At 38.6% G+C, this 26,403-nt stretch overlaps 1 protein-coding gene across 2 annotated transcripts in view; it reads right to left on the reverse strand.

Annotated features, from left to right (window-relative positions):
* myorg (myogenesis regulating glycosidase) overlaps positions 1–26,403 on the reverse strand; it is an 83,088-nt gene that overhangs the window by 43,058 nt on the left and 13,627 nt on the right. The window lies entirely within an intron of this gene.

Raw genomic sequence — 26,403 nt, forward strand, 5'->3', positions numbered from 1 at the left:
GCACTATAAAGCCAAACTTAATGGCCTCATACATAGCTTTTAAAGAAACAAAGTAGTAGTTAAAAAAAAGCAACAATGAGTGATTATGAGCAATGATAATATATCATTAGATATATCTAAATCAATGGAAATATAGGGATAAGAATATGTATCTGGGAGCAATTAGAAGAAAAGGGAGTGAGGTTGTGAATTAATGAAATTAAAGAGACAGGGAAAGTGAAGCTAACGGAGGGCCATGAACAACTTTTGTTCTTAAACTGTTGGAAAGGGAAACAAGGACTCAGAAAAGCCATTTAGATAATAATTTTAATCAGAAAATAAGAAACATATTCAATTGTTATAATAAAAATTGATGAGATATTTGCAACTCCAGGCTAATAATCCTAGATATAGCTATCAGATTCAAATTGTTGCAGAGACAGGTTAAAAAAATTCAATCAGCCATTGAGATTCATGTTTAAAAAATAATAATAATCAGGTTTGGAAAGAAACACCTGAACAGTTACAAGATTATTTTGGGAAATAATTCAAGAGAAAAATATCCTTATTTTGGGAAGAGCAGTAATGTTAGTCAAAGAACACATAGGTTTAAAAAAAAAGGTTGCAGAGATTGTTGATGGAAGAGAGTGTATATGTGGAAAGAAATGTCTGTTGGGGTAGAGACCACGAGAAAACAGATGGCACAGGCTGGAGTCACCTGGAAGAGGATGAAAGCACATTTATAGCAGCTCAGCTGTCAGGAGGTAGATGGCAAGGAATAGAGAAAAAGAAAAGTTGGCTTTTCCAATTTGTGCTAGATCTGCCCAGTTCTGAAGCAATTGCAAAGAATCCCTGGACTGTGCTTATGTCAGGCAATAGATGTGGGATAGAAGGAAAGGTTTAAATTTCAGGTCAATTTTGTTTCATGATGAGGTCGAGGGGGAGATAGGAGTCAAACTTTGGCACAACAATCAATGGAGAATGATGGCAAGACCTGTGTCTGGACAGTGTGAATGGAGTCATTAATGCCAGATACAGGTTAGTGCAATACAATTTCTTGCACCTCACACCACAAAAATCACATAAATCGGGGAGTCACGTGATGGAGTAGCGGCCGATCGGGGAACTCCAGCCCTCTCCGGAAAAGTTTTAAAAAAACAGAGAAAACACAAAGGCTCAAACACGAAAATTAAAATAAAGTGAAAGTAAAGGTGGGAAGAAAATGGCAATGAAGAAAGAAAAGTCGAAAGCAACAGGAAGAAGAGAAGAAGAAAAGACATCGGAAGAAGAAGAAGGCTTTACCTGTCCGAGGAGGCCTGCTGTGGAGAGAGAAGCCCGCTCCCTCAGGTCAGTCGAAGTCCTGAGCTCGGGACTACAAAAATGGCTCGCGGAGCCAAGCAAAAGTGCGCAACCGCGCATGCGCGACTCCACGCGATTGCGCGATGCGCAAGACAAAAAAGACACTGACGGGAGGGGGTCCAGCTGAGGAGTCGATCTCCACAGCTGAGAATGACAGCCACAGCACAACAACAAGAGGAAAACACAGAAAATAACGAGAGCAAGAAAGAAGAGAGTAAAAGGAAATCAAAGAAACAACAGATGACCAACCCAGAGGAAGAAGAAGAACACAGATGAAGGGAAGGGCAAGACAATGGATATTTTTTTTTAAAGAATATATGGAATCAATAAAAGAATGGCAATCACAAGAATTTAGTGAAATAAAAGGAGAATAAAAAGTACAGAAGAAAAAATGAATAGATTAGAGATGGTCATGTCAGATATAGGAAAAATAGTTGACAAGGTGGAAGAACAAGAAACAGCCATAAAAATGGAAGTAGATGACTTAAAAAAGGAATGAGAAGAATCTAATAAAAAAGTTAGAGACACAAGAGCTGTTAGCTCAGAAGATAGATATAATGGAAAATTATAAAAGAAGAAATAATATAAAGATAGTGGGCCTTAAGGAAGATGAAGAAGGCAAGAATATGAGAGAATTTATAAAAGATTGGATCCCCAGGGTCCAAGGAAGACCAGAATTACAGGAAGAAATGGAAATAGAAAGGGCACACAGAACATTAGCCCCTAAACCACAACCACAACAAAAACCAAGATCCATTTTAGTAAAATTCCTAAGATAGATAACAAGAGAAAATATATTGGACAAAGCAATGAAGAAAATAAGAGAAGACAAAAAGCCACTGGAATACAAAGGTCAAAAAATTTTTTTCTATCCAGATACAAGTTTTGAAATCCTGAAGAAGAGGAAGGAGTTTAATACAGCAAAAGCGATCCTATGGAAAAAAGGATATAAATTTATGCTAAAGTACCCAGCGGTACTTAAAATAGTTATTCCAGGGCAGCAAAACAGACTATTCTCGGATCCGGAGGAAGCACGAAAATTTGCAGAACAACTACAAAACAGACAGAGAGATGAAGTCATGTAACGAGAGCAAAAATGACCACGAACTATATGTATGTGTGTATATGGGTATATATATGTGTGTGTATGTATATTTGTGTATACATGTGTGTATGTGTATTTAAAAGAAAATATATAGAGTATAGATAAGAATTAATAAGGGAAAGAAAGGGAAAAGATGAAGTAAGGAGGGAATTAAGAGAATGACCTTTGTTGTATATGAAAATTAAAATCTTTTCTGGGGGGGCTGGGTGGGGAGGAGATACAGTCACTGCAAAATCAGTTGACGCTTGCGAGTGAATTCGCAAATCCAAATGGAGAGGGGAGATGTGGTTGCCCGACAAGGGATAAAGGGCAACTCAGGAAGGGGAGGGGATAGTGGGGTTAAAGAAATTTTAGATAGGAGAATAAGGGGAATGTTTGATGTTTTAGAAATGTTGTCTTATAAAGTGTTCAAAAAAAGAAAGCAGAAATGGATAAGAAGGAAAGGGGATGATGAGGAAACGGAAAGGATAGATAAACAAAGTATGAAATGGCTACGTTGAACTATATGACTTTAAATATTAACGGAATACATAACCAAATCAAAAGGAAGAAACTGCTAAATTTACTGAAAAAAGAAAAAATTGATATAGCATTCGTACAAGAAACACACTTAACTGAAGTGGAGCACAAGAAATTAAAGAGAGATTTGATAGGACGTGTAACAGCAGCGTCATATAATTCAAAAGCTAGAGGAGTAGCTATATTAATCAGTAAAAATGTACCAATTAAAATAGAAGAGGAAATAATAGATCCAGCAGGGAGATATGTAATGATAAAATGTCAGATATATTCAGAGTTTTGGAATTTACTCAATGTATATTCACCTAACGAAGAAGATCAAAAATTTATGCAAGATATTTTTTTGAAGATAGCAGACGCGCAAGGGAACATACTAATAGGAGGGGATTTCAACCTTAATTTGGATTCAAACATGGATAAAACTGGGAAAAAAATTTAACAGAAAGAACAAAGTAACCAAATTTATAATTAAATCGATGCAAGAAATGCAACTTTTGGATATATGGAGGAAACAACACCCAAAGGAAAAGGAATATTCATATTATTCGGGTAGACATAAAACATACTCAAGAATAGACCTATTCCTGTTATCAGCTCACATGCAAGACAGAGTTAGGAAAACAGAATATAAAGCTAGAATATTATCGGACCACTCACCCCTGATATTGACAATAGAGTTAGAGGACATCCCTCCAAGAATGTACAGATGGATTTTAGAGAATTAATTGAACAACAAATTAAAATGTACTAGTGGAGATCCTCAGGGTTCGTTCCTGGGTCCACTATTATTTGTTTTATATATATTAACGATCTGGTTGTAGGGATAGAGAATTGGATAAGCAAGTTTGCGGATGACATAAAGATTGGTGGTGTTGTGGACAGTGAGGTAGATTACCGTAGATTAAAAGGTGATTTGGGAAGGCTGGAGGTGTGGGCTGAGAAATGGCTCATGGAATTTAATACAGATAAATGTGAGGTGCTAGATTTTGGAAAGGCAAATTTAAATAGGTCATATACATTGAATGGTAGACAATTGAGGAGTGCAGAGCAACGGGGGAATTTGGGAGTTATGGTAAGTGGTACCCTCAAGGCTGATACTCAGGTGGATGGTGTGGTGAAGAGGGCATTTGGAATGTTGGCCTTCATAAATCGGAGTATTGAATTCAAGAGTAGGGAGGTTATGATGAAATTGTACAAGGCATTGGTGAGGCCAAATTTGGAGTACTGTGTACAGTTTTGGTCACCAAATTATAGGAAAGATATAAACAAAATAGAGAGAGTGCAGAGAAGGTTCACGAGAATGTTGACAGGATTTCAGGGTCTGAGTTACAGGAAAAGGTTGTGCAGACTAGGGCTTTTTTCTCTGGAGCATAGAAGATTGAGAGGGGACTTGATAGAGGTGTTTAAGATTTTAAAAGGGACAGACAGAGTAAATGTGGATAGGCTTTTTCAATTAAGAAAGGGGGAGATTCAAACTAGAGGACATGGTTTAAGATTGAAGGGGGAAAATTATAAGGGGAACATGAGGGGAAATTTCTTTACACAGAGGGTGGTGGGGATGTGGAATGAGCTTCCGGCAGACGTGGTCGAGGCGGGATCACTGGTTACATTTAAGGAAAGACTGGATCGTTACATGGATAGGAGGGGACTAGAGGGGTATGGTCCGGGTGCTGGTCAGTGGGATTAGGAAGGTGGGGATTTGTTACGGCATGGACTAGTAGGGCCGAACTGGCCTGTTCTGTGCTGTAAGTGGTTATATGGTTATATATGGTTATATGAAATAAATACGGAATCAGTGAAAGATAAGTTTATACTATGGGACGCAATGAAAGCGTTCATCAGAGGGCAAATAATAAGTTATGTAACCAAGATGAAGAACGACTACAATCAGGAAACAGAGCAGTTGGAAAGGGAAATAGCAAATATAGAAAAAGAATTAGCAATGAAGGAAGACACAACTAAAAGAAGAGAATTGGCAGATAAAAAAATAAAATATGAAACACTACAAACATATAAGGTGGAGAAGAACATAATGAAGACAAAACAGAAATATTATGAACTAGGAGAAAAAACGCACAAAATTCTAGCGTGACAGCTTAAGACAGAACAAACTAAGAGAATGGTATTGGCATCAAGGAAAAAAGACAAACAAATCACATATAATCCAATGGAGATTAATGAAAATTTCAGAGAATTCCACGAACAATTATACCAAACTGAAAACGAAGGGAAAGAAGACAAAATAGATGAATTTTTAACTAAAATTGAACTACCAAAATTACAAATAGAGGAACAAAATAAATTAACAGAACCATTTGAAATAGTAGAAATACAAGAGATAATAAAAAAACTACCAAATAATAAAACACCAGGAGAGGATGGATTCCCAATAGAATTCTATAAAACATTTAAAGATTTATTAATTCCTCCCCTCCTTGAAGTAATCAACCAGATTGATAAAACACAAAGCTTACCAGATTCATGCAAAACAGCAATAATTACAGTAATATCAAAGACAGGGAAAGATCCACTCGCACCAGTGTCATATGGACCAATATCTTTACTTAACACAGATTATAAGATAATAGTTAAACTATTAGCAAACAGATTAGCCGATTATGTACCAAAAATAGTAAATCTAGACCAAACTGGATTGATTAAAAAAAGACGAACAACAGACAATATTTGTAAATTTATTAACTTAATTCATGCAGTAGAAGGAAATAAAACTCCAACAGTAGCGGTTGCTTTAGACGCAGAGAAGGCCTTTGACAGAGTAGAATGAAATTATTTATTCAAAGTACTACAAAAATTCAGCTTACCAGAGAAATATATTAATTGGATTAAAGCATTATATAAGGGGCCATTGGCGAAAGTGACAGTAAATGGATATATATCAAAACTTAAGCAGATCAACAAGGCAGGGATGCCCACTATCGCCCTTATTGTTCGCGTTAGCCATAGAACCACTAGAATGCGATACCTAGGTATACAAATAAATAAAAACCTCGGCCATCTATATAAACTCAATTATTATCCACTAATGAAAAAATTACAGGACGACTTTGAGCATTGGAAAGACTTACCACTAACACTAATAGGAAGGATAAACTTTATTAAAATGAACATTTTCCCAGGGATACAATACCTATTTCAGGCATTGCCAATACACTTGACAGAGAAATTCTTCATGGAGTTAAAGAAAATAATAAGAACATTTTTATGGAAAGGGGGAAACCGAGGATAGCACTAGATAAATTAACAGAATGGTATAAACAAGGAGGCTTACAACTGCCAAACTTTAAAAATTATAGAGCCGCACAATTAAGATACCTATCAGATTTTTATCAAACAAGGGAAAAGCCAGATTGGACTAGATTAGAACTAGATAAAATAGGGGAGAAGATACCCGAACATATATTATATAAATGGGATGAAAAATTGGTACAACGCAGGAATTCTCCAGTATTACATCATCTGCTCAATATTTGGAAGAAGATTCATGTAGAAAGGAATAAAACAAATTACCAATTACCAAAACTAATACTGACGCAAAATCAGCTAATCCTTTTTACAATAGATAACCTTTCCTTTAGAGAATGGGAGAAAAAAGGGTTCAAAAGAATAGAAAATTGCTTTTCAGGAAATAAATTATTATCCTTTGAACAAATGAAGGATAAATATAATATAACTCACGATACAGTGTTGGCATACTACCAACTGAAATCCTACTTGAAGGACAAATTGGGAAGCAGTCTGAGGTTACCAGAGGGAAGTAATTTTGAATATGTGATTACAGACACAATGATAATCAAAAAATTTGTAACAAACATGTATATTAAACTACAAGAAAAGGAGAATGAGGAAACAAATGGTAAAACTAAACAAAAATGGGAACAAGATCTAAACATAAAGATAAAGAAGGAAACATGGGAGAAGTTATGCTCAGGAACTATGAGAAATACAATAAATACGAGGTTACGTATGATACAATATAACTGGATACACAGGCTATATATTACACCTCAAAAGTTAAATAAATGGGACCCAACAGTATCTGACAGATGTTTTCGCTGTAAAAAGGAAATGGGAACAACAATTCATGCAATTTGGACATGTGAGAAAGTGAAAAAAATTTGGGAAGATCTAAACCAGATATTAAATGAAATCACAAAAAGCAATATACCAAAAAAACCAGAGATCTTCCTCCTAAGTAACATAAAAAACAAAGAATTTGGACTTGATTTGGATGGTGCACAAAAAAGATTTGTTAGGATAGCCCTAGCTGTAGCAAAAAAATGTATTATGTCAGCCTGGAAATTAGAAGATAACTTGAGAATACAACAATGGTATATAGAAATGAATAAATGTATTCCATTAGAAAAAATAACATATAATTTAAGAAATAACATTACAATATTTGAACAAATATGGGAGCCATACATGAAACATAATAGAGAAAACCTACCGGAGACATCTACCACCTAAAATGACAGAAGGAGAAGAGAATGAAAAGAACTGACTCTTTATTGAGTGACAACATTGTTTGACAGATTTAATGCATCTTAGATTCTGAACTTTAAATGAATGGGAGGGGAGGTAGGGAGGGTGAGAGGGGAAGAAGGAGGGGGGAGAAAACGACATTGTATATATTTGAAAAGGAAAATGTATGTATCTTAATCAATGTGGTTTATAGTGTGAAAAATTAAAAAAAATTTTTTAAAAATCACATAAATCTAAACCAGAAATTTCAGAAATGTGCTTTAGGTGTGCTGTGGAGATTGGAACCTTTGTCCACTCTACTTGGCTTTGTACATTCTGAAAAATATTACAAAAGTAGAATTGAACCTTCTGGGAGAAATTGGGGACGTGAGTTTTAGGCTGTCCAAATACAAAATTCAATTCTTGAAGGTTACCTTGTTAGTAGCCATGAAGTTTATAGGGGTTACGTGAAAGTCCAACTCCCAATTAAATACCACACGATGGAATATGGAAATACAGAGATGCATTCCCCTGGAGAAAATATGATATTCGTTAGAGTGTGGCAACCCTATTTAAAATGCATTGGTACACCGATTTGATTAGCCCCCCTTCGAATTATGGGTACTGCAACAATCTATCCAGCAGAGAAATGAGTGGGTTTAAGGAAGTTTGACATGACGCAGACGATGTTTTACTTTTAGTTTTTTTTTTCCTTTTGGTATAATAGTCAATATGGTTGTTTTTTTCCCTAGGCTTTTGCCTCGGTTTCTGTAGGGGTCCTTGATCCCACCAGTATTTGTATAATTTATATGACCATATTCTCAGTTGTATTTGGGGTGGGAGGGGGGACAATAAATACAGACTCTATGTTATACAAGTGTTGAAAGGGATTTTATTGTTTGTTTGAATTCTTATGAGTCTATGAAAATCAAAAATAAAATATTCAAAAAAAAATTATGTTTCATGATGGAATGAGGGAGGTAGTTGTGCATTGGCCTAGTTTCCCCTTCTATGGATGCTGCCAGAGTTGATGAGTGTGTCAGGCTTTTTCTGTTTTTCTTTTATTTCAGATATCTAGCAACTGATATGTTCTGTACATCTACTTTCAGGATTTTTTTTCTTCCCCTTTCCACTATTTACCCCTCTTCCATACATGTCATTCACATCCCCTCTCTCAGCCTAGGCCAAACTGTATCATCTATTTTTTTTTCTGACTCAGCTCTGGAAACTTATCCACCTTAATGTACATCAAGAGACACACCACCTTTTTGATATCCACATTCCTCTCCTGGATCTTATTATACTCCACGATATTCTCTTTGAATAATACTGATGCAAAGTGTTAATTTTGTACATCATCCACTTCCTCCAATTCCAGGCATAAATTCCCTTCTTTGTCCTTGCAGACTGTCTCAGAATTCTCCAAACAGATGGCATCAATATCAATTTCTGTTAACCCCATCCCCCGATCCCTCCCTTTCCCAGTCTCCTTTCCTCCAGCTCCCCAACCCCTTCTTTCTCTAAGAGACCTGTCTCTCAGCCCCCAGCCCTTTCTCCATAAAACTTCTTAGCTTCTTAATCGTCTATCCTCCCACCTCTTTCCTGTTAGCCTGTACTCCTCCCATTCCTCTCACCTCCTGTCCTTCTACACCCCCTCCCCACCCCCACCTTTTTACTCAGGCATCTACATTCCCTCAGGCCCAAACTTTGATTGGCTTTTACTTCCTATGGATGCTGCGTGACCAGTTGAGTTCCTTCAACACTTGTGTATTGCACTAGACCCCACCATCTGCAGATTTTTTGTTCATCTCCTTGCATGGTCTTAGCTTTTAACCATATAACCATTTACGGAGTGGAAACAGGCCATGTTGGCCTTTCGAGTCTGCACTCCAAGATACTCCTTTGATTTTAATGCCAAGAACATTTCAGGCTCGGTTTGGCCCTCTTGATTCCCTGTTTATCTGCTTTCATTATATTCCTTAAGGACCCTGATTCAGCTTTGTTTTCTTTTTGTCTGAATTTATGATATCTCTTGCAATGAGCTGCTGGAGGAATTCGATGGGCCAGGCAACATATTTGGGAAATTAAAGTTATAGAAACATGGAAGCATAGAAAATAGGTGCAGGAGTAGCCCATTTGGCCTTCAAGCCTACACTGCCATGGTGATCCACACTCTTGTTTTACATCTTCCCATAATTTGCCTATATATCCATTCCTCTATATTCCATTGGCTATTTGGGGGTAGGGTGGGAAGCAGTATAACCTCTGTGACTGCATATTCTTTATTTCTTAAATATGCTTATTGCGCCCCAATCGACAAAGGCTCCAGAATATCCCCTCAAAGTGCAGATGCGACATTCTCCCTTATTGCACTCCTGTGCAACTTGCTGTCTATTTTGCATTTGTGTCAAGCCAGATCAATACAACAAGGAATGTGATACTGGAGATGGTGGCCTGGGAGAGAATGCTAACATTGGTTTACTTATCTGGTCAATTTTAGGATTTGGTGGAACCTCAATATGTTTTCTTCATATTTAATTTTATCATTCACCTTTCCAGATCTGAATCTCTTGGCAAGGTCAGTGTTTATTACTTGTCCCTATTTGCCATGAGAAGTTTGGACAGCTGCCTTCTTTAATCACTACAGTCCTGTTTGTGAAAGCATACCCATTAATTTCCTCAAGCGAGACTACCAGCATTTCAACTCAGTAGTCTTTTTTGAAATCAAGATGCGAGCTGGAGGACAATATCAGAGAACTCTCATGCACCTGAAGCCCTTTCCTGCCTTAATGGCAAAGATCATGGTTTGGAAAGTAAAGCTGGGGTAGCCTTATGTGTAAAAGAGGATCATCTGGAGAACCCTTAAGGGGGCAAGTTTCATCAGCAAGACTGATTGAGAAGGAATTAATTGTGGATGTCCTGGAAAAGATGACACACACACTGCAGCCATTATGCACTAATAGTAGGTGTAAGTACTATTGAAGTAGATTGCCAAATGCTGAATCGCATTTTGCTTGAGTTGCAAGTATCCAGGCAAGTTGAAAAAATTCCATCATACTCCTGTGAGGGATACTGGAATGTTAGGAGTCCAGAGATACTGGAAGCAAGTGCCAATTAAGAATAAAGTATTATGGGTTAACTTAAGGTGAAGGGATACTGGAATGTTAGGAGTCAAGCAAGTGCCAATTAAGAATAAAGTATTATGGGTTAACTTAAGGTGAAGGGATACTGGAATGTGAGGAGTCAAGCAAGTGCTCATTAGAGATTAAGTATTATGGGTTAAATCAGGGTGAAGGGATGCTGGAATGAGAGGAAGGGTTGTAAAAGTGTAATAAACTAAGGATCTTCAAAACAGGATAGCAAGTAGATAGCTTTAGCAAGTCTTAGGGATCGATTAATGAGTGAAGAACAAAGACATGATACTTCTCTGGCTAACAAGTTTGCAGGAAGACACATAAACTGATAAGAAGTTAGAATCCACGTGGGCAGAATTACCTAATGCTAAACCAATCCAGGAGGCAGAAAAATGTTGGGGGGAAGGTATCTCTGTACTGAAATGAAATGTATAAAAGTTGGGTCAGCCCCAGTATCTGTGTGTATTCCCAGGGTAAGGGGAAGCACCCAACTTTGCATTGTTGTAATAGTATAATAAAAGTTCTTTGTTCTCAATTTTTGTCTCGAGCAAATTCTGTGAAGGTACTTCTGTTTCTCACACTCCCAATTTGTACACAGCACATTGTAGAATGGCTTTGGAGCGTTAGGAGGAGAGTCACTTACTGGAATACACCCTCCCCTTGTAACCACTGCATCCATGTGGCTAGTCCAGTTCAAAATCTGGTCAATGGTAACCTCAGGATGTTGATGGAAGATTGAGAAAAGCTGCCATTAAATGTTCCTTGTTGTAAATTGCCATGACCTGGAATTTGTGGCACAAATGCATCTTGCTATCCTATTCCTGATGCTGCACACAAGTGTGAAGTACTTAATTTGCTGAGGAGTTGCAATAGAATTAAAAATGATCAAATCAACATTAACCTCTACCTGTCCCTATGATGAAAGGAAAGTCAATGATAAAGGCTGCTAAAGATGGTTGGGCTTGGGACACTGCCTTGAGGAAATTCTACATTAATATCCTGGGGAGGGGGGATTGACCTCCATCCATAACAATATCTGTCAGCCCAATTCATCTATGCTGACCTAGGACAGAGTATTTAGAGGTGGTTTGGGAGGAATTGTTAGAGCAGGTTGCACACAAACATTTTAAAACACAATCTTTGCAGGACTTTTGCAGAATGCTTTTTTCAGTCAGCAACAAAGTTGCAGAATACAGCTTGCCTGGGAATATGTGACCTTTGCAGGCAGAGAGGGAGGGAGTGAAACAGAGGAGAGACACAGAAATCAGTTCCAGAAAGACAAAGCTGGCAAACTTTGGAAGGCTGTCTGGTCTGAAAGGTGACCTGAAAGAAAAAGGATCATCTGGAGAACCCTGAAGGGGGCAAATTTCATCAGCAAGACTGATTGAGAAGAAATCAATTGTGGATGTCCTGGAAAAGGAATCTTTCTCTGAAGACCAACAAGAACTCTCCTGAGTGGTAATCATTTGCCTGTTAAGCACCAAAGACTGGTGAACTTTATTAATGCTAACCTGTGCACAGTACAAAAATTGCCTGCAACCAGTGAGATTGGACTGTGATCCAAAGAACTTTTCTAATCTTAAATATACATTACACACATCTGCGCTTAGTATTAGAGGGGGGGATTAAGTACGTTAGGAAGGTTACGCAAGTAGGTTAAGTAATAAGTTAAAGTTTAATTCTGTCTTCTTGTTCAATTATAATTAAAAACTACTTTTGTTTAAGTAATCCTGTGTTGTGGTACAGATTTATTGCTGCTGGTTTGTGGGGTTCTCTGGACTCCGTAACAGACCAAAGCTAATCTTTTACCAAGCCATCATAAGGAGTGTTTTTCCTTCAAGTCCCATTGACTTCAGTTTTAACAAAATTCCTTGATACTTTAGTGAGTCAGACAGTATCTCATCAGTTAAATTCAACTCATATCCATGTTTAGACAAAAGATGTGATGAATTCTGGAACCAAGTGATCCTGGCAAAACCCAATCTGACCATTATTATGGCCCAATTGATTGCACAGTTAACAAATGTTTCCATTAATTTGTTTGTGAGTGATAGTGATCAAATCACAATCCTCCCCCCACCCCCCCCCCCCACCACCCCAACCCAGTATCCATGCAACTGGCAGGCTCAAGCAACTAGCCAAAAAAAATTGCAGAAAATAAAGATTAAAAAACCCCAGAAGTTTAAAATTGATGCACCTCGCTATTAGTTTACCAATCATGCAACAAGCAATCTCGAGCAACCAGAAAATTCACTGATGGGGATTGGTAGATGCAGGACACCAGGGGATTTACTGCAATTGGATTTGTCTTTTTATGAAAGACGGCAGAGCAAATTTTCCACATAACCATAACCACTGTAACTTTGCTGGAAAACTTTGTTTAGAGGCACAGTGTGTTATGGAATGCAGGACTTCACCACACCAGGGATGTTGTCTTGCAGCACAATATTTATCATATCCAGTTCTTCTCGACATGTGGAGTGAATCAAAGCTAGAGACTCGCTTCAATTGCCTCATTAAATATATTTAAGGCACAGTTAGATAGGACAATTAAGGGTGATGGGGGAAGGGAAAAGAAAGAAGACACAGCAGAGTCCACACCAGATTGGCAATGATCTTAAATAGATAAGAAGGCTCAATTGGCCAGATGGCCTCCTCTTGCTTGTGTTCAGTGATGGTGGAGATGGATCATCTTTGCTGTACTTTTTGGCAGAAGATTGTTGCCAATACTTCAGCTTTTTCTTCAGCACTCTGAGTAAGAAAACATACTCACTATGGTTGTTGGTAACAGGACAGGCAAGCATTGTAATTGTTGTGGATATCTTTGTTCCAATGTCTAGATGTCATGTTTTAAGCTGCCATTTGTTTGGAATGCACCCTATTTCACATTAAGACAGAATCTTCTCTCCCCATTCATTGATGGTGATCACTTCCACCAGGACTGTCGCAGAGAGCTGCATCTTCATTAGTAGATTTGCAAGGAGGTCTGGTTAATCAAAACCAACATACCGCAGACCCAGTCTGGCAACTTGATCCTTCAGGATTTGGCCAATTCTGTCTGTTAAAACAGTAGCAAGTAACTCTTGGTGGTGAGTATAGAGTTTCCCCACTGAGAATACATTCTGTACCCTTACCCAAATTTGATCAACTTTAAGTTATCAGCTAAGGAAGGAAAGCCAATAGTAACCAATAGAATATTTCCATTCCCATAATGAAATTATTGCTATGAGACTTCATGGGGTTCAAAATATATGTTCAGGAGTCCAATAATAAATCCACCCTGCTTGTCTACTACTGTGCCACAACCTGTGAGAGTCTGTCCTGCTGGTAAAACAGGAGAGGCCCAGGGATTATAAGATAAATAATTTTTAAAGTCAGCAATTTAAGCAACATTTATAGAGAAAGTTAATGCTTCAGGTTAAGGATCCTTGGTCAGAACACAAAAGAGAAAGCAAATTAGTTGCAAATTTCAGAAAAGACTGAAAGGTTGAATAGGATAGAGAGGAAATTTCTAATAGGATACGAGACCAGGGTTGACTTGGGAATAAGTTATAGATGAAATCTGATCAGTGGGTTAATAGGTTTAATTAGACAATCTACATGAGGTGGCCTTAAAAAAAAAGCAGCTTCTATCCTCAAAAACCCCTCCACCCAGCCCACGCCCACTTCACTCTGCTATCATCGGAAAAAAAGGTACAGGAGCCTAAAGACGAGCACTCAGCGGCACAAGGACAGCTTCTTCCCCGCTGCCATCAAATTCCTGAATAATCAATGAACCAAAGACACTGCCTTACTTTTTGTGCATTATTATTTTTATTTTACATTTATAGTAATGTTGCAAGATGGTTATAATAAATGTTTGCACCATGATGCTGCCACAAAACACTGAATTTCATAACTTGTTCATAAATTCTGATTCTGACAATGAGAGTACATACAAAGGGGTGTAGAAAGTTGTGAAATGCAGGCTTATTGGACACAGCTTGCAGGCAATATTCTATTAAGGAACAGAGAAAAATTGAACAAATACCACAGATGTATAACTTATATTTAAAAAAAGGGCAATTCTGGCACAGATAGTGAAAGCAAGTTAAAGTAACTCAGAATTTGAAATCAAAATCTCGACTGGAGACGTTAACTGTTTCTCTCTCCAATGTCCAACCTGATCTGCTGAGTATTTCTAAAATATTTTCTTTTCTGATGCAGAAGTCTGGCACATGAGCTATTGGATTTAACTCAATATGCAAACCTACATAATGTCAATTATCAAAAATGAGGAGGACTTTGTAGGGGATAAGCGGACTTGAAACAATACAATGCCTAGTTTTCCGCACATTTCAGAGTTTGAATTTAGTGGTAGAGAGTTACCGACATCCAAATTTCCAAATATCTTGGACGTTGGAATTACACCCACTTCTGCAACTCTTCTGGCACTCATTCCAGGTATAAACTGGCCTCTATGAAAAAAAATTACCCTTCAGGTCCCTCTTAAATCTTTCCCCTCTCACCATAAAACCTATGCCCTCTAGTTCGAGAATTGTTTAACCTGAGGAAAAAGACTGAGCTTTCACAGTACGGAACACCAAATTAGTTCTAAGACCACTTCAGTAGGCATTTGATATTCAAACATAATGGATGGTCAAGGACATTTCAAGGCCAGAAAGGGCAATAATGGCAAATACTTGCATCTTAATTATAGCCAGTGACCCAAGCCTTTTATTGATTGGATTTTAAAGCTGCATTAGCCTCAGTCCTGACCGTTCCCATTCTTCCTCTGCATTTATTTCCTTCAGTGTCACCAAAATGCAACAAGGACTCTCAAAACTGCTGATGCGAGTAACTGAAGCAAATAAATTTAAACATTGCCCAAGTATAATCTTAAGAACCAAGCACAAATTATCTCTATAAAGTTACACTTCCAAATAAAGAATTGTTTTTGCAATGTAATATTTAAAGACAACTTTAAAAATATGATATGATAACATTAGATGAGAATGGAACTTTAGTCATCCATTTCCACCCAGCTAAAGCCCTGCCCTATGCCTTCATTCTTCATTATGCTGCTCATTTCATCAAATCAGGGATAGGATCAGTAATGATCAACGATCGATTCCATTTTAAAAAATTCTCTACATTCATCTTTCAGTTGGTTTCAAGAGAAGTGTATTTGCATATCTCTTGCTATTTACCACCATCAGCCAAGAGTAAATAGTGCAAGTATTAGTTTTTAATTACTGGGCATTGACATCCATCAGAAGTCATTATATAACACAGTTTACCTTATCTGATGGAGAAAAAGATTGCAGTCATTAGATGACAGCTGATGATTCAAAGACCATCAAAATATTTTTGCCTGTGTTGACAATCAGATTTTGAAAAAAGGTCTTATGGGAGGAGTCACGTGATGGAGTAGTGGCCGGACGGTGAACTCCAGCCCTCTCCAGAAAAGTCGGGAAAAACAAAGGAAAACACAAAGGCACAGAAATAAAAGTTACAGAAAAGTGAGTATAAAGGTGGAAAGAAGATGGCGACAAAAAAAGAAAAATCGAAAGCAACGGTAAGAAGAGAGGAAGAGAAGACAAAGGAGGAAAAAGGTGAAGGCCTTACCTGTCCGAAGAGGCCCGCTGCGGAGAGAGAAACCCGCTCCCTCAGGTCGGTAAATAATGGACTACAAAAATGGCTCTCAGAGCCGAGTAAAAGTACGCAACCGCGCATGAAAAAAAACACACCGACGGGAGGGGGGACCAGCTGGGGAGTCGATCTCCACAGCCGGCAACGACAGCTGCAGAACACCTGCAGCAAGAAGAGACCACAGAAGACAATGGAAACAAGAAAGAAGAGGAGGAAAGGGCATCAAAGAAACAACAGATGGTCAACCCAGAGGAAGAAGAGGAGGAAGAGGAAGAGTACAGGGAAATAGAAGAAGAAAAGAAAGGCAAGGTAAAGGATATACTTGCTCTTATTAAAGGATACATGGAGTCATTTAAAGAATGGCAAACACAGGAATTTAAGGATTTAAGAAAAAGAATAAACAACACAGAAGAGAAAATAAATAAAATGGAGATGACCTTAACAGAAATGGGAAAGAAAATGGACAAGATGGAAGAGCGGGCAGTAGCAGCAGAAATGGAGGTAGAAGACTTAAAAAAGAAATTGGAGAAATCTAATAAAAAAACTAAAGAGACACAAGAACTACTAGCTCAAAAAATAGATACAATGGAAAACCATAACAGAAGAAATAACATAAAGATAGTGGGCCTTAAGGAAGATGAAGAAGGCAAGAATATGAGGGAGTTTATAAAAGAGTGGATCCCTAAGACCCTAGGATGTCCAGAACTACAGCAAGAAATGGAAATAGAAAGGGCACATAGAGTATTGGCCTCTAAACCACAACCACAACAAAAACCAAGATCTATTGTAGTAAAATTCCTAAGATATACTACAAGAGAAAAGGTACTGGAGAAGACAATGGAAAAAGTAAGAGAGGGCAACAAACCACTGGAGTATAAAGGGCAAAAAATCTTCATTTATCCAGATATAAGTTTTGAACTCCTAAAGAAGAGAAAAGAGTTCAATACAGCAAAGGCGATTTTATGGAAGAAAGGGTATAAATTTATACTAAAGCATCCAGCGGTATTGAAAATATTTATTCCAGGACAACAAAACAGACTATTCTCGGATCCAGAAGAAGCACGAAAATTTGCAGAACAATTACAAAAATAGACTGAGGGAGGAAGACGGGTAATGAGAGTTAAAATGATCACGATTGATATGTATGTGGGTAAAGACAAAAATAGACTGAGGGATGAAGACGGGTAATGAGAGTAAAAATGATCACGATTGATATGTATGCGGGTAAAGAGGTATAAGAGTGAATAGAGACAATGAGCATACATGAATGTATCTGTACTTAGAGGAAAATATAGATAGTATAGACAAGAATTAATAAGGGAAGGTAATGGAATAGAGAGAATAAGGAGGGAATTAAAAGAGTGACCTTTGTGACATATGAAAAGTGAAATCTTTTCTGGGGGAGGCGGGGTGGGGGGAAATAGCGGTCACTGCAAAATCAGTTGACGCTTGCGAGTGGATTCGCAAATCCAAATGGAGAGGGGAGATGTGGTTGTCCGACAAGGGATAAAGGACAACTCAGGAGGTGAAGGGGAGATTGGGGATAAATAAGATAGAAATAGGAGAATAAGGAAAATGTTGGATGTTGTCTTATAAAGAGTTGAAAATAAGAAAACAGAAATGGAAAAGGAGGAAAGGTAATGATGGAAAAACGGAAAAAGAAGATAAACAAAATATAGAAGGGCTACGCTGAACTATATGTCTTTAAATATTAATGGAATACATAACCAAATTAAAAGGAAGAAACTACTAAATTTAAATGAATAAATATATTCCATTAGAAAAAATAACATATAGGTTAAGAAATAATATTGAAATATTCGAACAAGTATAGGAGCCTTACATTAAATACAATAGTGAAAACCTACCGGGGACAAACATTACCTAAGTTGATGGAAGGAGAAGGAAAGAAAAGAATGGACTCAGTAGAATTTCTGGTGTAATTTTGTTGAATGACAACATTGTCTGACTGGCTTAATGCAACCTAGATTGTATACCTAAAATGGATGAGAGGGGGGGGGGGGGTGGGGGGGTGGTTTGGGAGGAAAGGGGGGGGGGGGGAGAAAAAGTCACTGTATATGTGTGAAAAAGAAACAGTGTATATCATGGCTAATGTGATTTATGGTGTGAAAAATAAAAAATTTAAAATAAAAAAAATAAAAAAAATAAAAAAAAATAAAAAAAAAGGTCTTATGATTCAAACTTATTCTCATAGTACATGCATGAGATCATTAAAACACTAAGATTATTTTTTTCCTGTGGGTGAGGCAGAATTACCACTTATTGGTTGTACAAAAAACTGTACACAACGTACACACGAGAACATATAAATGTAAACAAACTGACTGTGCAATACTTAGAGGAAAAAAGTCAATAACATGCAAAAGTAATAATCCTTAAATGAGTATTGATGAGGAGTCTGATGAAGGATGAGTAGCAGCTGTTTCTGAACCAGGTGGTGAGAGTCTTGTGACACCTATACCTCTTTCCTGGTGGTAGCAGTGAAAACAGAGTATCCTGGGTGATTGCTGCTGCTCTCCAACAGCAGTATTCCCTGTGTATGTTCTTGATGGTGGAGAGGGGTTTTCCTATGATGTCCTGGGCTGTGTCCACTACCTTTTGCAGAGATTTCTGATCAGAGGAACTGGTGGCCCCATACCAGGCCATGACACAGCTGATCAGCACACTTTCACTGTAGAAATTTGCCAGGGTGTCCAATATCATGCCAAACCTCCGCAAACACTTGAGGAGGTAGAGGCACTGATGCATTTTCTTCATGATGCAGTTAGTGTGTTGGAACCAGGAACTTCTGTTGAGTAGTTATAAAAATGGTATTGGACAATATTCTCATGCCATAAGTTGGTTTGCTTTTTTTTAAAAAAAATGGTGCTGCACATATGCAAATTAATTAACTATGTTGCTTGCATGTGTCAGGACCATGATGGGATTAGGGATGAAAGGAGGAATCCTGCTCTTTGCTGCTACACTCCAGTTAATCTTCTTAGAAGCTCGTCAATGTAACTATATAACAATTGCAGTACAGAAACAGGCCATCATGGCCCTTTTTGTCCATACCGAAACACTTATACTCTCCTAGTTCCACTGTCCTGCAATCTGCCCATAATCCTCAATATCTTTTACATCCATATACCTATCCAAATTCTTCTTAAGATAATATTGTACCTGCCTCCACCACCTCCACCGGAAGCTCAGTCCACACAGACACCACTCTGATTAAAGAAGCTTCCCCTGTGTTGCACCTAAACTTTTAACCCCCAACTCTCAGCTCAGGTCTTCTTGTTTGAATCTCAATGGAAAAAGTCTATTCACATCTACTCTATCTATCCCCCTCAAAATTTTAAAGATCTCTATCTCTCCCCCCCCCCACCCCTTCTACGCTCCAAGGAATAAAGACCTAACTTGTTTAACCTTTCTCTATAACTTAAGTGCTGAAACTCAGGTATCATTCAGATAAATCTTTTCTGTACCCCTCTATTTTGTTCACATCCTTCATATAATTTAGTGACCAAAACTGAAAACAATATTCCAAATTTGGCCTCACCAATGCCTTGTACAATTTTAACATTACCTCCCAACTCTATGTTCTGATTTATAAAGGCCAGCATTCCAAAGGCCTTTTTCACCACCCTATCCACCTGAGATTCCACATTTAGGGAACTATGTACCATTATTCCAGATCTCTCTGTTCAAATAGATTCTTTAATGCCTGACCATTCACCATGTATGTCCTATTTTGATTAGTCCTACCAAAATATAGCACCTCACACTTGTCAGCATTAAACTCCAACTTGCCAACTTGCAGCCCATTCTTCTAACTTGCCCAAATTTCTCTGCAAGATTTGAAAACCTTCCTCACCATCCACAATGCTACCTATCTTAGTATCATCTGCATACTTACTAATCCAATTTATCGCCTGATCATAAAGATCATTAATGTATATTACAAACAATGGACCAAGTACAGATCCTTGAGGCACACCACTAGCCTCCGACCTCCAACCCGACAAAGTTATCCACCACCATTCTCTGGCATCTCCCATCCATCCACTGTTGAATCTATTTTACTTCCATATCACAACCAAGGATTGAACCTTCTTAACTAACTTTCTGTGTCAAAGGTCTTACTGAAGTCCATATAGACAACACCCACCACCTTACCCTCATCAATTTTCCTGGTAACCTCCAAAACATTCAAAAAGATTTGTTAAATATAACCTTCCACGCACAAATCCATTTTGATTGTTCTTAATCATACCATGTCTATCCAGATAATAATACATACCATCTCTAAAATTATTTTCCATTAATTTGCCCACCACTGATGTAAAACAGACAGATAGATAATTGCTCGGTTTATTCCTTGAGCCATTTTCATACAATGGAACAACGTGCGCAATCCGCCAATCCTCTGGCACCATCCCCATTGCAAATGACATTTTAAATATTTCTGTCAGAGCCCCTGCTATTTCTACACTGACTCCCCTCAAAGTCCAAGGGAATATCTGTCAAGACCTGGAGACTTGTCTACCTTTATATTTCTTAAAAGCTCTAGCACTTCCTCCTCTTCAATCATCAATTGCCATAACTTCCCTACTTGTTTCTGTTAATATGACTATATAAACCCTTTGGAATTACTTTTACCTTATTTGCCAAAGCAACCTTGTATTTCTTTTTAGCTTTTCTAATTTCTTTCTTCAGATCCTTTTTACATTCTTTGTATTCCTCAAGCATCTCATTTTTTCCATGCTGCCTATATTTACTATACACATCTCTTTTTCTGAATCAAGTTTCCAATTTCTCTTGAAAACCATGGCTCCCTCAATATTTTAACCTTTCCTTTCAACCCAACAGGAACAAAGATTTTGTACCCTCAAAATTTATCTTTAAATTACCTTTATTTCTCCATTACATCCTTCCCATAGAACAAATCACTCCAATCCACTTCTTTTAAATCCTCTCATTGCCTCAGTTAGTCTTCCTCCAATTAAAAATCTCAACGCTGGGTCCAGACCCATTCTTCTCCATAACTATTTTGAAATTTATGGGATTATGATCACTGCTCCCAAAGTTCTCCCCAACACACAGCTCTGTCACCTGACCTATCTCATTCCCTAACAGGAGATCCAACACTGCCTCTTCTTTAGTTGGTACTTCTATGTAATTGCTGCCAAATCAAAAAAAAATTCTTGCACACATTTTATAAACTTCAAACCATCCAGCCCTGTTATCGTATGGGTCTCCCAGGCTATGTTCAGAAAATTAAAATCTCCAACAATCACCACCCTGTGTTTCTTGCAATCTCCTTTGAAATTTGCTCCTCCAATTCTTGTTTCCCATTAGGTGTTCTGCAATACCCTCCTATAAACATTACTTTGCCTTTCCCATTCCTCAATTCCACCCAGATAGCCTCCCTAGATGAGCTCTCTAATCTATCCTGCCAAGGCACCATAAAAATATTTTCTCCGACAAGAAATGCAACATCTCCATCTCTTATCCCTTCCATTCTATCACACCTGAAGCAACGAAATCCAGGAATATTTAATTGCCAATTGCATCCTTCCTGCAACCACGACTCACTAACAGCTACCACATTGTATTTCCAACACCTTATTTCCATCTGCCTTTCTTACAATGCTCTGAGCATTAAAATAAACACATTCAAGATCTTCTCCACCTCTAACTTTCTGCTTATCACTAAAAGTGTCAACAGCCTTGCTATCTTTTTCTTCCTTCTCCCCTACATCTATTCCTACACTCTGGTTCCCCTCCCCCTTTTTAACTAGTTTAATTGCATCTGTGCCTCTCTAGCAAACCTACCTGCAGGAATAATTATGCCCCTCTACTTCAGATGCAAACCATCCTGTCGGAATAGGTTCCGCCTGCCCAATTATCAATAAATCTGAAACCCTCAACCATGCAACCAATTGTTGATCCTCACAATCTTACTATTCCTAAACTTACCTGCGCATGGCACTGGTAGCAACCCTGAGAGATTCTATCCTGGCGGTCCTGTCCTTTAACTTAGCTCCTAACATCCTCAACTCACCTTTCAGAGCCTCCTCACTCTTTCTGCCCACATCATTGATTTCCACATGGGCCACAACATCAAGCTGCTCACCCTCCCTCCTGAGTATTGGGAGAATTCAATCCGAGATATCTCAGACCCTGGCACCAGTGAGGCAACAAGCCATCTGAGATACTTTATCTCTCCCACAAAACCTCCTATCAGTCCACCTAACTATTGAATCTCCTATTACTACTGCCCTCCTCTCTTTCCTCCTTCCTTTCTGAGCTGAAGGACTAGTCTTGGTGCCAGAGACTGACCACTGCAGCTTGGCCCGGGAAGGTCATCGCCACCTATAGTATCTAAAGCAGTATACTTGTTGTTGATGGGGACTGCCACAGAGGTGCCCTCCTCTCTCTCTCTGCCTCTTCCCTTCCCTCTACAAACAGTCACCCAGGTATCAGATTCCTGCTGTCTCAAGGTGACTGCCTCCTTGAAGCTCCTATCCATTATTGCCTCCGCCTCCCGAATGATCCGTAGTTCATCCAGCTCCAATTCTCTAACATGATCTCTCAGGAGCTGCAGCAGGATGCACTTTTTGCAGGTGTAGCCATCAGGGACAGACTGACTGTCCATGACCTTCCACATCCCACACTGGAGCATTGGCCAGCCATAGCTGCTGCCTCCATTACTCACCCTTAAAATTTAAGTAAAAATGCCTAAGATTTACTCAGTAGGCTCACCCACCTTACTCCTCCAACAACAGGCTCTCGAGCCAAAGCCTCAGTGGTCCACTCATCTTCTGTGTCACTCACTCACTGGGCTGCTCCTTCACCTTCCTCTCCCTTTATTGGCCCTTGTTAATTTACTCAATTAACCAATGAAATAGTTCTGCAAAACAACTCCACTTAAGCCATTACTCTTTGAGCACTCTTTTAACTCACCAACTCACAGCAGCCACTCGATAGACCTCCAACTCCACTAGCGACCCAACTCTGAATGAAGGCCCTAGTCCCTCTGCGCACGCTTTTTAAAACGGTCCAAAAAATTAAAAATCCCAACTCTTTACTCACCAACACACAGCAGCCACTCACTAGACCTCAGACTCCACCAGTGACCCGACTCTCAATTGCCTTATACAGTTCTGCTATGCTTTATGCTAGCATTCTTGCTACAGCATCCACTGGTCTTTGCTGTTGCTCTTTATCCTTCCGTGCCACACTTTTTCAGGAATTTTTCAGAAGTCTGCCATTTTTTTGGAAATTCTTGCCATTCAGCAGCAGACAGAAATAGAATGGATTTCTAAATATATAAAAATAACCTCTTTAACGAGGGCAAAGATAAAGGTTACTAAAACAATCCACAACCGGATGAGGGCTAGACTGAACCAAAAGCTAACCAAAATGAGATTGAATTTATTTTTATGTAGGCATCAGCTGATCAAATGATACAATCGCACAAAGGGGAAAGAAGATATAACAATTTAACTTGGAGAAGGTGCACAGACACAGGAGAAAAATATTTTTCCATAATCACTCAAAATAGAGGAGCATTTAGGATGTCATTTGGAATCTAGATTAGTGGACAAAAAATTTAAGCAGTGGAAACAGTACACTGCAAGCCATCTACCGTCAAGAAAAGTCTCTTCCTCTTGTAGATTCTAGGATCTCAATAACATCCTAAATGTTTCTCTATTTTGAGTAGTCATGCACCAGGGATTCCAATAAATCAACGAGATTGTTGTAACATTTCAAAAATTAAATGGTTCCTCCATTCCACAGATCACACATTGGTCTCAGCACTTCAGATCCCACAAACCTAGAATGGAAGGGACTACAGGTATTGGAGAACTCCCCTTACATCATGACACCCCAGGAGCACAAGCTGAACCTAAAGCAATTTCTTCACCCACTATCATTCAGGATTCTTGAACCTGAAGCATGTCTCACATTGCACAGATAAGCACCTCCAATTTAAAACTACATTTTTAAAACCAATTTTCCAAGAGAGACATTGTTGACAAAAGCTGTCATCCCTCTGCCAATTTCTTTACACATTTCCACCTTCTGGTAAAGGTATTCTCACGGCATTGTTGGGTGGAAAGTTCCAGGATTATTTAACCTGTTGATGAAGGATTGGTAATATATTTCCAAGTCAGGGTGGCATGTGGCTTCAAGAGGAACCAGAAGATCATTATGATTCAATATGCCCAGCCAACTCCATTCCAAACTGGCATGCTACACCTTACTTTTTAATTCACTAAATTAATTATAAGATGCAAGCGCAGTAAAAATTTAATACGTTTGTGCTGAGATCAAGAGCGTCTCACTCTGACAGATTAAAAAATAGTATCACTATAGAAAGCTCAAATTTAAAAATTTGTATCAGAGCCTCATTACCCACAACTTAACTAACCAATCAATGAATGAGTGATTTTTGAACGAGTGGGTCAAATGATTGTCAAAGAAATGGAATTTTGCACTTCATATATTCCAAACTCAGTCACTGTTAATTCCAGCCACTTCGGAGGTGCAGTGTTTTCTGTAATGCAGGAAATGCAGCAACAAATTGTGCCCATTCAACCAACACAATAATGATTATACAAAATTGGTTTCTGGCAAACTTAAGTCAAGTTTATTGTCATCTGATTGCACAAGTACAATCCGACGAAACAGTGTTTTCCAGTCCTCGGTGCAAAACACGCAAGCACACAACCGGATATAACACATACAAACAATACATATGCAGGACATGTGTATTTATAAATAAATAAATATTGTTTCATGAATATTAGAGTTTCAGATGGTTAATGTGAGCAGTTCCTTTAGTCGTTCAGCATTCTCACTGCCTGTAGAAAGAAGCTGTTCCTCAGCCTGTTAAGCAGGAGCAGCTGAAAGATGTTGTGAGCAGGGTAGAAGGGGTTCTCAATAACTTTGCATGCCTTCTTCAGACGACAATCCCAATAGATCACATCAATTGCGGGGTAGGGGAGGGATCCTTTCTGCTAGTCTTGTGGATTGACCTCCATTCCATTTTTCTCCAGCAACCATACCACAGTATGACCCAGGACACTCTCAATAGAGCTCCTATAGAAGGTTGACAAAATGGTGGTCAGTAGTCTTGCCCACTTCAGTCTTCTCAGGAAGTGCATTTGCTGTTATACCATCCTGACAAGCAAGGAGATATTGAGTGTCCACAATAAAATGGTTTGGCACAGACTAGAGGAGCAGAGGTGGCCTGTTTCTGTGGTCTTAACAGGTCACTAGTTAAGTGAACTCCAAGGAATTTGGTGCTCTCCACTACAGAGTTGTTGATATGTAGTGAACAGTGGTATTTCCTCTTGAAGTCCACAATCATCTCCTCCTTTGTCTTATCCACATTGAGATTCAGGTTGTTACCCTTGCACCAAATGACAAGATGTTCCACCTCTTCTCTGTAGTGCGACTCATCGTTGTTGGTGATGAGGCCAAATACTATTGGGTATCTACAAACTTGATGACAGGGTTAGAGCTTGTGATATAGTCGTGGATTAGTAGCGTGAACAGAGTGGGCTTGAGCACCCATTCCCTTTGACCTGTAGAAAGTGGAATGAGTCAATAGAGAAGAAAAATCATGCCATGATGGATCCGCATGTGTAAAAACACACACACTTGGATAAAAGTAGGATGACAGTCTTGTCTCACAGCAGAAATCTTTTACAGAGCAGCATTCAAATCTCAGATTCAAACCCACGAACTTCTCAGTAAAAAAAATGCCCAGCTGAAAACAAAACACATTGATGCCCCAATCTGAAATAAAAATACCTCAAGTGGCCCTGAAATTTGGAGGCAGTCAAGAGCAGTTTTGATCAAAATAAATTTTAAAGTTCAAGGTGGGCAGCAGAAGATTCGATTGACAAATACAAGGATACAAGTACTTAGTGCACAAATTAAGCAGATTGACTTAAGGAAGGGAATGTTAAGGGGACAGAAAGGACATAGATCAGGGACTTACAGGCACCAGATAAAATCAAAAAAGATATCAAGGCTACAAAAAAAAGCAGAGATAATCGGTGAGGGAGTGGCTAGTGCTATTGAGGAGTCTGATTTGCTGGCAAGAATACATACTATGGGGCAGAAAGAACATGAGATCAAGATAATGGCTTTGGTAGAAACAAATGAGAGCAATCC

Source organism: Narcine bancroftii, chromosome 3 (assembly GCF_036971445.1).
Source record: "Narcine bancroftii isolate sNarBan1 chromosome 3, sNarBan1.hap1, whole genome shotgun sequence".
Classification (NCBI taxonomy): Eukaryota; Metazoa; Chordata; class Chondrichthyes; order Torpediniformes; family Narcinidae; genus Narcine; species Narcine bancroftii.